General features: G+C 53.0%; 1 protein-coding gene across 1 annotated transcript in view; it reads right to left on the bottom strand.

Moving 5' to 3' along the window:
* SLC2A9 (solute carrier family 2 member 9) overlaps nucleotides 1-13,844 on the bottom strand; it is a 262,356-nt gene that overhangs the window by 240,364 nt on the left and 8,148 nt on the right. The window lies entirely within an intron of this gene.

Raw genomic sequence — 13,844 nt, 5'->3', positions numbered from 1 at the left:
CTGCCCCCCCCCCCCCCCACTTCCCCACAGAGCAGCCAAGAGCTCCTTATAATGTAGGTTGGATCTCCTCCCTCCTGTGCTCAGAAAATGCCCCTCCCCATGGCTCCCGACCCTCTCAGCTCAGGATTATGTCCTCAGGCCTCAGCAAATGCTATAGCCTCTGACTCTGATGACTCGTGCTAATGCTGTCCCCCCCTCTCTCTTCCCCCTGCCCCTCCACTCTGGCCAACTGGATCCCTTTGGCTCTAGTACACTCTTGTCTCAGGACATTTTGTATCTGCTGTTCCTCTGCCTGGAACATCTTCCCCCCCACACCCCCAACCCCCCAGATCTGCAAAGGGCTCACAGCTCACTTTGCTCTGGTCTGCACCCCAACAGGGGCCCTTGGAAAGGACCCCCTGACTACCCGATATAAAATGCAAGCTCGTGATTAATCACCCCCATAATCTCCCATCTATCCTGCGCTGGTTTACTTTTGAAGGGCTCCAGTCACCGTCCGATGAGTGTTTACCTATTCCTCGACCTGGATCCTCCGGCTAGAATGTGTAGCCCAGAGAGCTGGGATCGTGTCATGTGCTGGCCACCCTTCCTGCCCCCGTGGCTCCAGTTCCCACCTTCCCTGTCCTGCTCTTGCCCTGGGACGCCGGCCCTAAGGGACAGCATCGGCTGACTCCCTTGCAAGAAGCCATCGGCCCAAGGGAGGTGGGGGCAGGAAGTCAAAGGGTGGGAAGACAAGGAGGTCGGGCATCTCCCCTGCGGCCCAGTCCCCCCAGTTCAGCAGCTCTGGCGACACTTGTACACTTGTACCCTCCCCAAGTGGAGACGGCCCTCCTCCTTCTCAGCACCACCTCCTTCCCTTGCGCCCAGAGTGAGCCTCAGCGTCATGGAGAGCCCGGCCATTGTCCATCTGTTCCTTTACCCCTCCCCACACCTTTGTAAGTCCCTAGACTCGTCTGGGATGGGTTCTGTTTCCTCCTGAAACCCTAGCCCAGCCATCCAGTCACGTTTACTGCTGTGCCTGCCACCTAGAATGCATTCTGAAACACGGTGCTCGATAAATACTTCCAATGAATTCATTAACTAATGAATTAATTAGCAGAAGGATGAATGGGAGGAAACCGATATGCTACTTAAAGGAATGAACAGATCAATGAATAGAGCAGGCCGCTTTGTTTCTGTGAAGGAAAGAATGAATGAAGCCAATGAACTAACTTCCAAGGCAGCCTAAACAGAAAAAAAAAATGAACAGAAGCCATGTGTTCCTTTGAATTGTGTGCTTAGCAGAGTTCTGAATCTGTCTCCTGCCTTGGCTCTTACCTCGAAGGGTAAGATTACAGACCCTTTCCCCCCCAGCCGGATGGATGAGGGTTCTGAGATCCCCTTGACCCTGGAGCCCCAGCTGCCGGCCCTACTCTCCCGGCCTGGCTGCACGCAGGCTGAGGTCGTCCATGGACCATTCGGGCTCACCCTCTGTCCAAAGCAGCAAAGACTTCCCTGCTCAGGAGAAGTCTGCAGGGCCCATGCCCCTGCACCACAGAGAGGAAATGGACCCCAGCGGCTTCTGCAGCAAGAGAGGACCTCGCCCGCTCAGCAGGAGCTCCGGCCAGACTCTCCCATTCACCCTGCAGCCTGCCGGCAGGCGGTCCTCTCCTGGCTTGTGACAACTCTAAGCCTGGAGAAGCAGCAGTGGATTTGGAAGAGAGACCCACAAGCACCTTAGCCTTCCAAGGCGGACCATGGCTCTCCTGGGTCTGCCAAAGCTTGGGCCAGAGCGAGGGGCCCGGGGGAAAAAAACACAAAATGGCACATCCACGTGCAGCTGGGCCAGGAAACACAGGGCGTGGACGGTGAACTTGAAGCTGGTGCCCCTTTCTGTCTCTCTGTTCCCTGAGAAGCAGCTGCTGGGGACAGCTGAGCAAACAGAGGCTCTCCCTCCACGGGGCTGGGGCCAAGAGGCCAGTTTCTTGCACAAAGTCAGGGGAAGTCACGCGCTCCATCTGGCGAAGGGAGAAGGGGCAGGGGCAGGACTGACACCCCCGCTGACGTCACTGTTGTGCCCAGGCTGGCCGGACTTGACCACTTAGTTCAACCTTTACAGCCCTGCATGACCTGTTGGGGCTGTGAATGTGCCAGAGGCTATGTCGGGGGCTCATTCCACCCTGAGAAGCAGCCACAGGGGAGGCCACAAATGGACACTTTTTTGCTGCATTTGGCCAGGTAAACCCTGCTCGTGCGCTCATTTGTTCGTTCATTTCCTCGTTCATTTCTTCGACAAAGGCTTCCCGAGGATGTACTAAGAGTCAGGTCCTGAGTTAATTGCTGGAGGTACAGAAACGAATCAGATAAAGCCCCTCCTGTAAGGGGTTCACACTCGGAGGAGGGAGACAGACACACAGCAGTGGGGAAGGCTCTGTCATTCATTCGGCAGGCACTGATGGGAGCATATGCCGGGGTCCCGGCACTGTTCCAGGCACGGCGGATGGAGCGATGAGAATGCACGGACAAAACTTCCTGCCCTCGTGAGCTTACGTTCTAGGGAAAGCAGTCAGATCGTAGACCACGCATGTAAGTCAAGTCAAGTCTAGTTTATTGGATTTGGATAGGTGCCATGGAAAAACAGAAAGTAGGGGGTGTGGAGGGCTGTGGGTGTGAGGGGGGGACATTGCAAATTTTAAAAAGATGGTTCTGGAAGGCCTCACCTGGAAGGTACCCATGTGAACAATGACGTGAGGGCAGGGAGGGGTGGAGCCATGCGGACGAGTTACAATACTTACAACGTGTGTTACGATAGCCACACACACGCACTGGAGACTCGCTCCCCGGCAGCCCAGAGGGACAGCTCCCTGCGCGTGAAGCAGAGGAGTTTCCAGCAGAAAGTCAGTGGGTGAGGAGGATGACGGATCTTTCCAGAGAAGCAAGTGGGGTCCTTGATGGTACCTCCCAGAGCAGGACGTTTGCAGGAAAGATGATTTGCCCTTCGATCGGTGCCTGAACCCCCCCCCACCACCAGGCACACTGGCCATCTCCCCGGCAATGTGCTGGAGACGCGGACACGGACATAGGTTTCCACACGCACCATCCACGGGAGGCTTACCCTAGAGCCTGTGGGGTCAAGGGGCAAAGCTTGACCCTTGAGAAATCTAGAACACCAGAGGGCAGCAACAGCAAGACACCAGGCATTGCTAACACCTGGAGAGTTTCTCAAAAACATAGATTTTCGGGCGCCTGGGTGGCGCAGTCGGTTAGGCGTCCGACTTCAGCCAGGTCGCGATCTCGCGGTCCGTGAGTTCGAGCCCCGCGTCGGGCTCTGGGCTGATGGCTCAGAGCCTGGAGCCTGTTTCCGATTCTGTGTCTCCCTCTCTCTCTGCCCCTCCCCCGTTCATGCTCTGTCTCTCTCTGTCCCAAAAATAAATAAACGTTGAAAAAAAAATTAAAAAAAAAAAAAACATAGATTTTCGAAACGTAGACCTGCTGATTCCGAAAATCCGGAGGAAGGGTCTGACTAATAAGCCGTGATTTTAGGGGCGCCCGGGGGGCTCAGTTTGTTAAGCGTCTGACTTCGGCTCAGGTCACGATCAGATGGTTCGTGGGTTTGAGCCCCGCATCAGGCTCTGTGCTGACCGCTCAGAGCCTGGAACCTGCTTTGGATTCTGTGTCTCCTTCTCCCTGCGCTCCCCTCTCAAAAATAAATACACATTAAAAAAAAAATAATCAGCTATAATTTTAATAGGCGTCCCAAGTAATTCTAATTAATGGCAAAGTTGACAAATACCGATCCGACACAACTCGTTCTCTTTGCAGACGAGAAATGTGCTGTCCAGGGACTTGCCCAAGGATGCACAGCCAGTGTGTGCAGTGGAGGCACGGCTGGGCATCGGAGCCCTCGGTTCCTGAGGGCATTCATTTCCTCAGGCCGCATAACAAAGTTCCACAAACGGGGGAGTTTAAAACAATAGAAACCTACTTCCTCACAGTTCCAGACGCTAGAAGGCTGAGATCAAGGTGTTGGCATGACCATGCCGTCTTGAAGGCTCTAGGGGAGAATCTGTTCTGTGACTTTCTCTTAGGGTCTGGTGTCCTTGACCATTCTTGGCATTCCTTGGCTTGCAGCCATAACTCCAGCCTCGGTCTCTCTGCGTCTTCCCTCGGCCCTCTCCCTGTGCCTCCTTTCCTTATAAAGACATCCACCATATTGGATTAGGCGCCCACCCTACTCCAGTATGACTTTATGTAACCAATTAGATCTGGATTGACCCTATTTCCAAATAGGTTCACATTCTGAGCTATGGGGTGGCTAGGACATCAACACGTCTTTTTGGAAGATGCCGTTCCGCCCACACCACCCAAGCCCTGGTGGTTCCCTCCACGTACGTATTTGTTGTTATGACCCGTCTGATTCTGGGAAGATTTGAGGGCGCTGGCATTAAAATAAAACAGACAAAACAGGACTAATATGCTAAGAAGTAATGAATGAGTGATGAGTAAGACCCATCAAGTGGAGAGGGAGACAGGGGTGTAGCAGACATTTCCAGTAGAGACAGGGTGCAGGCACAGAGGACTGAATTTCACCGAGTGCCTGGACTCCTGTCTCCCATGGGAGCTTTTCCCACTTGCCCTGTATCTTTACAGGAATGTGGCTGGGCTGCCTAGAAAGGACCCCATCAAGCAAAGCTCGCATAGCGATGTGGGAGTGTGACTTCGGGACCTTCTGGACTTGGGGAGGCTCCTCCCTGTTGCACAGATTGTTGTGGGGAACCAATGATATAATGCGAATTAAGTGATAACTGGGGGGGAAAAAAATCACAGTTTTAGAGAGTTGTGCAGTTTACAGAATGCCTTCACATTCATCATCAGAAAGAACCCTGCCCAGAATTTTGTGGGCTGGATCAACCCGCACGGTGTACTGGTGAGAAGACTGAAGGGCAGGGAGGAAACTGGACTGTAAATGAGTCACAGCGACACTGGGCGTCCTGGTTCTCGGCTCAGGCCTCTCCCCACTACTTCTCCCGTGACAATGAGGCATTCACACTCCCCATGGCTCTTCCCGTCTGCAGTTCTCAAAGTTGTCACACTCAGTCCATCCTCCCCCGTCCATCCATCCATCCATCCATCCATCTGTAAGTATATAAGTAAGTGGCTATATTCAATAACATTTTTATTCATTCTGGTTACTAGTTCATTTGCATTGTCTCTGCTGTTTTCAACAAGAGCCTGTGAATGAGCCTTGGCAAGTGTCCCCCCGCCAGGCTGGAAGGCTGGAATAAAGTCAAGAGCTGCCACCATCCCTGCCCGGTGGGGTTCTACTGGACCAGACTCGGAGCAGGGATGCTCAAAGGAACAGGGGACCCCCCCCCGTCCCTCTTACAGGCTTCAACCTCGCCCCCCCAGCTGGCTTCCTTCCAGCCACGAGAGGCTACCACTTCCTGGACAGCTCTCAAGTCAGAGTATCTTGAACGGAGTTGAACGGAAAGGGTCATTGTTTACAAAACATCTTTTTTTTTTTAATGTTTTAAATATTTATTTATTTTTGAGACACAGAGCGACAGAGTGCAAGCAGGGGAGGGGCAGAGAGAGGGAGACACAGAATTCGAAGCGGGCTCCAGGCTCCGAGCTGTCAGCAGAGCCTGACGCGGGGCTCGAACCCATGAAGCGCAGGATCGTGACCTGAGCCGAAGTTGGACGTTTAGGCGACTGAGCCACCCAGGCGCCTCTGAAAGGGTCACTTCAAAGGCATTAGAGAGAGTCCCTGAAATGAGCTAGCTGGGCTCTGCGGCCAAGCCAGAGCTCGGTGCAGAAGCAAAGGTGGACATCAGGATGCTCCAGGTTTGTCCTGTGACAGGTAACCACGTGTTATTATCAGGAGCCTATCCTGGGCCGGGGCCGAGATACACTCTTGCATCCCATCCCCCCACCCCCCGACCATCCTGTGAGAACCCATTTTCGAGATGCGTACACTGAGACTCTGAGGCTAAGTGGCTCGGCTGCGGCCTTTGGTGTAGACCCTCGCCGGGGGGGGGGGGGGGGTTGCTCAGCACGCAGGGGTTTCCTTCCTCTTGGGTCTCTCCACAGTCTCCCAGTGAGTACTGCAGGAAGGCTGCAGGAAGGGCAGGATGAGTAGGTATGGAATTCTCCAGATGATCCACCTGTGCCTTCTGGGCAGCAAATATTGGAGGTTCTAGACAGGGAGTGACTCACCATCCCGCTACCCGTCTGAACACGAAGCTTACCCGCAAGTTACCACCCAGGAAACACTCCTGCCATACGGACCCTCCTGGACCTACCACTCTCTGTCTCCTTCAAGTCCTAGGGACCTGGTTGGACATACTCAGAGAAGCCTCACCACCCCTCCTTCCCCAAAGAACCCCCCAGTGCACCCAGAATCGCAGCCTCGGTGCCCCTGGCTGCCTGCAGTGAATGTAGGCTCAACCCTACAGTTGGCAGTGTGACTAACTGACATTGGCTGGTCAGCGTCCCCTTCTCTCCACTGTCGGGCAGACCACGCCCTGCCTCCCTTCCTCCTGAGCGGGGCCTTGACCTTCACAAAATGAGTAGCTCCCAAATGCCCTCCAGAGAACCAGGGCCAGGCAGACTGACGGGAACACGGATCTTCCAGGTCCACACCTCGCGATTCTGACTTAACGGACCTGGCAGGGGACAAGGCATCTGAAACTTCACAAGCACCACTGCCCGCCCCCAACCCCTCCATCCGCAGATGATCCCAATACGTGGCCTTCAAACAAACCATTGGCTGATTCGTGTTTCCCAGACTTCAGCCTTAGCTTGGCGCCTTGATGCTATGTTACTTTTGAGTTATTTCTAGTTTTTACCCAGCTTTGCCCTAAGCCAGTTGTTCTCATCCTGGCTGTTCCCGCTAATGGTGCTCGCAGGATGTTGTATAAAATCTCAAAGCCACGCCCCTCTGTGGGCTGGAGCATTTTAAAGGTCCCCGGGCAACTGGAAGGTGTGGTTGTGGTTGAGGACCACCGCCTGAAGCAATGATAGGCAAGCAACCTAATAGGCATGGAAATATAGGCATAAACACGTAAATAAAAGCATGCTCGAGCAGGCAACCAAGAAGGACCCTGAGTTCCGTGCTTTGAGCAACCCTGGACTAGATGTAAAGGCCCTTCTGGTCTTTTGGGTCCACGTCCAAAGACAGAATTCTTCTCACTGAGCATCTCGCATGAACTAGGCTCCCCCAGGCCCTATCATGTGAGTGACCACGTGATCTCCACAGCAACTCGCTGCGGGAGGCCATTATCATCCCTATTATACAGATTTGGAAACTGAGGCTTACAGGACCCCAAATCCCGACTCTTCCACTGCTGGGAAGTTAGTTCAGCGCCTGGATCGGAACATCACACTTTCTCTGCTGTGTCTGGGGCAGAGAAGTGAGCCACCTGCCTTCCAGCGATGTTGGACTGAGGAGTGTCGGGACTCTAGATGTGCACTGGTTTGTGACAGCAGCTGAGGAAGAGGCTTTCCAAAGGCTGGGCATCGGGGTCAAGTGCGTGTGCGTGAGCACCCCCCATCCAGTCTATCTTCACCACACTCACCCCTGCCGTTAGCTCCTTCTGGTTTCTTGTAAGATTAGAAAAGAAGGAATAAAATTCCATCTCTATTTGAGAAGCCAAGTTTTTAATCAGCATTAGGAAGATCAGATCTGTCGTCATTCAATCACTCGTGTGGCTAATAGGTCAGCGCGTGACCTTGCCTTTCCTGGCAAAGCCTAATTGCAAGAAAGCAGTTTGCAAGGGGCGCCTGGGTGGCTCAGTCAGTTGAGCGTCCGACTTTGGCTCGGGTCATGATCTCAGGGTTCGTGGGTTCGAGCCCCACATCGGGCTCTGTGCTGACAGCTCAGAGTCTGGAGCCTGCTTCGGATTCTGCGTCTCCCTCTCTCTCTGCCTCTCCCCCTCTGGTGCTCACTCTCTCTCGCTCTCTCAAAAATAAATAAGATGTAAAAAAAATTTTTTTTAAATAAAAAGAAAGCAGTTTGCAAACAGGCTGCCTTGTTTGCTGAGCCTAATCTAATTAGCTGCAGATTTCCTGACCAACTAAGGACCAATGACCAATGAGATGCTGTTGTGGATTTTCCAAAGCAAATGCGGAGGCCTCTCTGCTCCCGGGGTGGCCCAAGACAGCTGCGTTTTGGAGGTCGACTCTCAGAGGGGTTCCAAAGCCTCTGGTGACGGGCACCGTAGGACCCTAAGGAACTGCCAAAATGATCTCATGTCTAAAGGAAACAGTGAATCCTTCCGGTTTTGAAAGCCTAGAATATCAGCCCTAGTAATTAAGGGATCAGGGGAGTCATGTTACAGAACTTATTTTAGAAATAAAGACACAGATGACTCAGAGCGCCGTGGCTGGTTCCAGAACTGGGGGAGGAAAATACCACATACTCTGAGGCCGACTTCATTCTCCATTCTGAGAGCCGTGGATACTCAGATGAATAAGGCTTCGTTCCTATCCCCTAGGATGCACCGTGGATGGGAGTGGGGGACAGTCCCAGACAGAGTGTTCCAGCATACCTCAACAGAGGTAGAGCAGGGTCTTGGAGAGGAGGCGTGCAGCTGTGCTGTTTGAGGGTCACCCATTCATGCATTCGTTTATTCACTCACTCATTTGTTCAATGGTACGGACTGATGTAAGTGAGCCTCCGCTCTGTGTCAGGCCCCCTCTATGGGCCCAGAACCGAACCAGGCAGAAAAGGGGCCTGCCTTTCTGGCCCTTACACATCTTGGGGAATCAGACATTAAACACGCACACGCTTGAATAGATGTTCAGGTGCGATTATGGAAAATTCTAGAAAGTGGTGTAAGGTGGTAGGAGAGGCCACGGCAGGAGATGCTGACCTAAGCTGAGGAGTGTTAGTCTGACACGTGTGGATGGGGTGGGGGAGAGGGTTTGAGGGACCGACCGTGGGGCTGGGCCAGGCCTGCCTTAATAGACGACGTTAGGCAAGTGGGGTTGAATCCTAAGAGCAGTGGGAAGGACTGAAGGTCTCCAAACTTGGGCAGGGGTTGTGGGGGACGATAAGGTCGGCAGGGCAGGCAAGCCTGGGGTGTCAGCACTGGGGGGAGGCGGGAGGACGGCGATAAAGGGGCTGCAGGAAGACCCAGGCTGGTCCACACGAGGGATGATGGAGGTTTAGACCAGGGTGAGGCCAGGAGTAGCGAACCACTCGCACGGCGGTTCCGAGGGTGGCCTGGCGCACGGGGAAGGCCGGGCCTCGCTGGGTCACCGTTTGGCCCGTGCCCTCAGCCTGTGCTGAAGCAACACCACTGTCCTCCTTCAAACGCTCTGGGAAGGGTGGGCAGCCCAGGGACTTTGTCTTCAGACACACGGGCATGGGGGTGCGGTTCCAATTCTGATGACTTAGCCCCGTGACGCTGGGCAAGTTACATAAGCACGCCGAGCCCCGATTCCCTTTTCGGGAGGGAAAAATTCGAACCTCCCTGAGCAGGACAAGCACTGCAGTGAACTAAAATGCAGAGGCAGCCACTGGGGAGCAGGTGAGGAAGGCTCACCGCCCCCCCACACCCCACCCCCACTTCCTGGTAACACATATTCCTTTATCATCTTCGAGTGCCAGAGATGAACACCCAACTCAACCTCCTCCTTTTGTCCAATGCTCTGTGAAAAGCCAACTGCCGCCCTTTGTGGCTAATTGCACCGGATTGGAGCCTCTTGCGTTGCACGAGATGCCTGGAAAATTCCAAGGTGGTTTGTCTTGCAGCGATGAGGTGAGTAAGGCGGGTGTGTGGTTGTTAACCTGTCACCCCGTCCGCCAGCCCCAGTGCGCCACACCAAGCCGGCTTTGCCAGAGCCCCGTGTCTACCTGGCCGCGACAGTCTCCTTCCGTCTCCGACCGCATCCCAGCGGACACCGTGTCCCTCCAGAACACGCTCTTTCCACCCTCTGCTTCTCTGGACCACAGTCCTCTCTCTAAATTCAACCTGAGTCTTGCCTTTTCCAAGAAATCCTCAGTATCTACCCTGAAATCTTCTGGATATGGTACTGTCTGTTTTAAGAATAGAGAAGCTAAGCTAGGGGCGTCTGGGTGGCTCAGCATCCGATTCTTGATTTGGGCTCAGGTCATGATCTCACAGTTTGTGAGTTCAAGCCCCGCGTCAGGCTCTGCACTGACCGCAGAGCCTGCTTGGAACTCTGTCCCCCTCTCTCTCTCTGCCCCTCTCCCGCTCTCTCTCTCTCTCTCAAAATAAATAAAAATCAACTTCAAAAAATATATATTAGGGGCGCCTCGGTGGCTCAGTCGGTTAAACGTCCAACTTCGGCTCAGGTCATGATCTCACGGTTCATGAGTTCAAGCCCCGCGTCAGGTTCTGTGCTGACAGCTCGGAGCCTGGAGCCTGCTGCGGATTCCGTGTCTCCCCCTCTCTCTGCCCCTCCCCTGCTCGTGCTCTGTCTCTTTCTCTCTCTCTCAAAAGCAAACATTAAAAAAAAAATTTTAATGAACAAATAAAAAATAAATAAAAATGGGGAAGCTAAGTTTAAAATCTCTGGTATCCACCAAAAGCCCAAATTCTTCAGCAGACCGTGCAAGCCTCCACCACCCGGCCTCCTCATCCAGTTCTAGCCTTTATTGACCAAGAAGCAGCAAATGCAGGGTTTTTGAACCGTCACTCTCCCCTTCCCCTGCCATGGCAGACGTCGTTAATGAATGTGACAGCCTTTCCCCACTGAGCCCAGATACAGGCTTGCAGCGGGACCCGGGCATCGATCGGGGTTGCTGAATGAGAGGCCACCTGCTGGCCCTCACCACTGACTCGATTCTGGGAGGTGAGTGTGTGACACCACCCGGCCTGTGTGCACCCGCCCACTACCTCTGCCTTCTCTGCCTGGTCACCCCCACCTGATCCAAGGGTCACCTGCTTCCTGGATTGGTCCAACGCGGCCAATTTAGGAATTAACGACTCCTGCATCCGGCCCTAGGGCTCTGCACTGGGCGCTGCCAGCACCGAGGCCTTACTGAGCCCAGGGACTCAGGGAGGGAATTATGATGGCAGTCTCATCCTTTACTGATGGGCACTTTTAATCACAAGGGAGGCAGTGATGGGAGCAGAAAAGGGGCGATTCTGAGATTTCATTTAGGACAAGCTTCTGGACCAGATATTCCCACACTTGGCTCTGCAGAGGTCAGGTACCCGTGGCGGTTTAGCATTCCTAAAATATGTACATCGAGAAGCCCTGAATGGCCAAATCCTTTCTCCATCTCTAAGGGACCGAGTCTTCTTTGCTGGCTTTCAGTGGAAAAGGGTTGGGTTATGAGCTCCAGCAACAGCCAGCGTTCATCGATAGTGTTATCCCAGGAGACTGTCTGGGGTGGCCAGAATGAGCCTTGCCAAGGATCTGTGCATCCCTTACAGCCGGTGGTGAGAGGCATTTACTGTTTTGCTTTTTAAAAAAATATTTATGTATTTATTTTGAGAGTGGGGCGGGAGGGGCAGAGAGAGAGAATCTTGGGCAGCCTCCGCACGGCACCAAGCCCGACGTGGGGCTCCGACTGATGCACCGTGAGATCATGACCTGCGCCAAAATCAAGAGTTGGCCGCTCACCCGACAGCCACCCAGGCACCCCGGGTTTACTGTTATTATCCCAAGAGATAGCATAACAGATCCGAGCACAGACATGAGGGCGAGTAAAGTCTGGATTCCTCCTCTGCAAATTGCATGACTCTCTGTACAAGGTTCCTGAAGTCTGAGTCCTAACGTCTTCATCTGTAAGACGGAGAATGTGATACTTAACTGTGTTACCATATTTTTAAGTCTACCTGTTTAATTAGCGTTGACACATGTTGACACATCGGTGAACCCATCACCCCATTAAAATAGTGGGCATACGTATCAGCTTGCCCGGTGCCTCTTTGCGATCCTTCCACCCCGCGGCCACTGATTGGCTTTCTGTCCCTGCGGATTAGTTTGCATTTTTAAGAGTTTTATGGAAGTGGAATCATACAGGATGCCCTCTTTTCTTCGTGTATGTAACTATTTTGCATAGAATTCTAAACAGTTGTTGCTATTGTTTATACTTTCCCATCCCGCTTTTTCCAGTTGACATTCCAGAAGATGTCTCTTCATTAACATCACTGTGTTTTGAGGGGGGTTGCAGGGAGGGGCGGAGGGAGAGGGAGAGAGAGAATCCCAAGCCGGCTCCACACTCAGCACAGAGCCCAATGCGGGGCTCGATCTCATGACTGTGAGATCATGACCTGAGCCAAAATCGAGAGTTGGATGCTTAACCGACTGAGCCACCCAGGCGTCCCCAGCATCATTTTCAATGGCTGTTTTAGCTTCTAGTTTTGTGGTGACCACATGTCATTTAGCCAGTCGGTCAGGTATGTTTGTTTTCCCTTTTTCGATATTACAAACAGCTCATAGAAATGAGATTCTATGATTCATGACTTTCTATGTCCGGCTTGATTTGTTTCACGTGATGTTGCCCCTCATCCTGTTGTATCAGCTTCTTGATAAACCTTCTTTCCTTGGCTTCCAAGATCCTGTGTTCTTGTGTTTCCTCTACTTCTCTAGCTGCCCCTTCTCTCAGAGCTGGGGCTAGGGTGAGGTAGGTGAGGCATTCGTGTGGGCAGCAAAACCTCCGGAGGCACCAAAACCCTCAATCATCAAGATAAATATCTAATGCAACATTTTTTAAAAGTCCACATGAATGCCAAAGAAGTCCATGCTGACGACGTGTTAACATTTCAAGTAAAGGCAGAATCCGGTGGGGCCAAGAGTGGGCGGAGACAAGGGAGGTGAGCCTTACAGGTGGAGGGTTGGACCCAGGATGGTGAGAGTTGTGGCAGCCCCAGGACGCGAATCCAGTACGCGTTCATCTTGCTCCATTTCTGACTGTCGTAGTCCATGGTCACCAGCTTCTTCCAGGTCCGGCAGCCTTCCCCGTTCTATAGTGTCCTCGTCTGAGTCAGACTTGAGATTTGAACTCAACGTCCCATACCAGTGTCCTAAACAATACTTCTCCCTGTCTGCCTTCACCGTTTTCTGGCAGAACCCCAAGCCTGGGTGGCTAAGTCTCCACTTTCTCTTCTGCCCCACGGATGGGCTAGCCGGCCCGTGGATTCAGTCCCTAGGGCAGGGCGCCATGCTCAAACAGGGGTGGTGCTCCCAGCACCTCACTCTCCATAGTGTTTGTCAAGCCTCCTTTACTTTCCTTGGTCCCGTAACCTCCCCGTCCGCCCCTTGCTCTCAGCAGATGGTTGTGGTGGCCCCCAGACTCAGCCAACGACTATCTGATACAAGGGTACAAAGAGCAGGTTCCCTTGAATTCAGGTGGGACGGCAGGTGGATACGGTACGGATTCCCCCATTTAATCCCCCAAAGACTCTGCGGCCATGTACTCAAGTAACCATACACTGGGCCAAATTAGCCATCAGGCATTGGATACAGGCTCTGGGCTGGCACTGCTATTCTAATGGTCACAGCCCCCCATTAGAATCAGCTATACAGGAATCAAGTAGTCAGTATCGTTCCGGCCTGGGTATGTCATATAGTGGGTACACTGAGTCGCCAAACCCACCCCGCGGTCGTTTCCCTGGGTCCTGAATGTGTTTAGGAAAGACACGCTAAGACCCTGGAAAAGAACTCTCACATTGGTTCCTTGACCTGCAGAGTGAGAGATATTGCCTAAGAAAGCCCGAGAACTTCCACCCCGTGCCAAGATAGTAAATGAGAAACGATATTACATTGTTTACAAAATGTGTTAGATTATTATTTGCAGAGGTCAGCGCCCCCCTCAGAGTATTGAGGCATCCAGGAGTAGTGGTCCCTGTGATATCCCCACGTGATTCACCAGGCTGACCCCACCA

This window comes from Felis catus, chromosome B1 (assembly GCF_018350175.1).
Source record: "Felis catus isolate Fca126 chromosome B1, F.catus_Fca126_mat1.0, whole genome shotgun sequence".
NCBI lineage: Eukaryota > Metazoa > Chordata > Mammalia > Carnivora > Felidae > Felis > Felis catus.
Note: the sequence above shows the minus strand (reverse complement) of the source record. Positions and strands in the feature narration are given on the sequence as shown.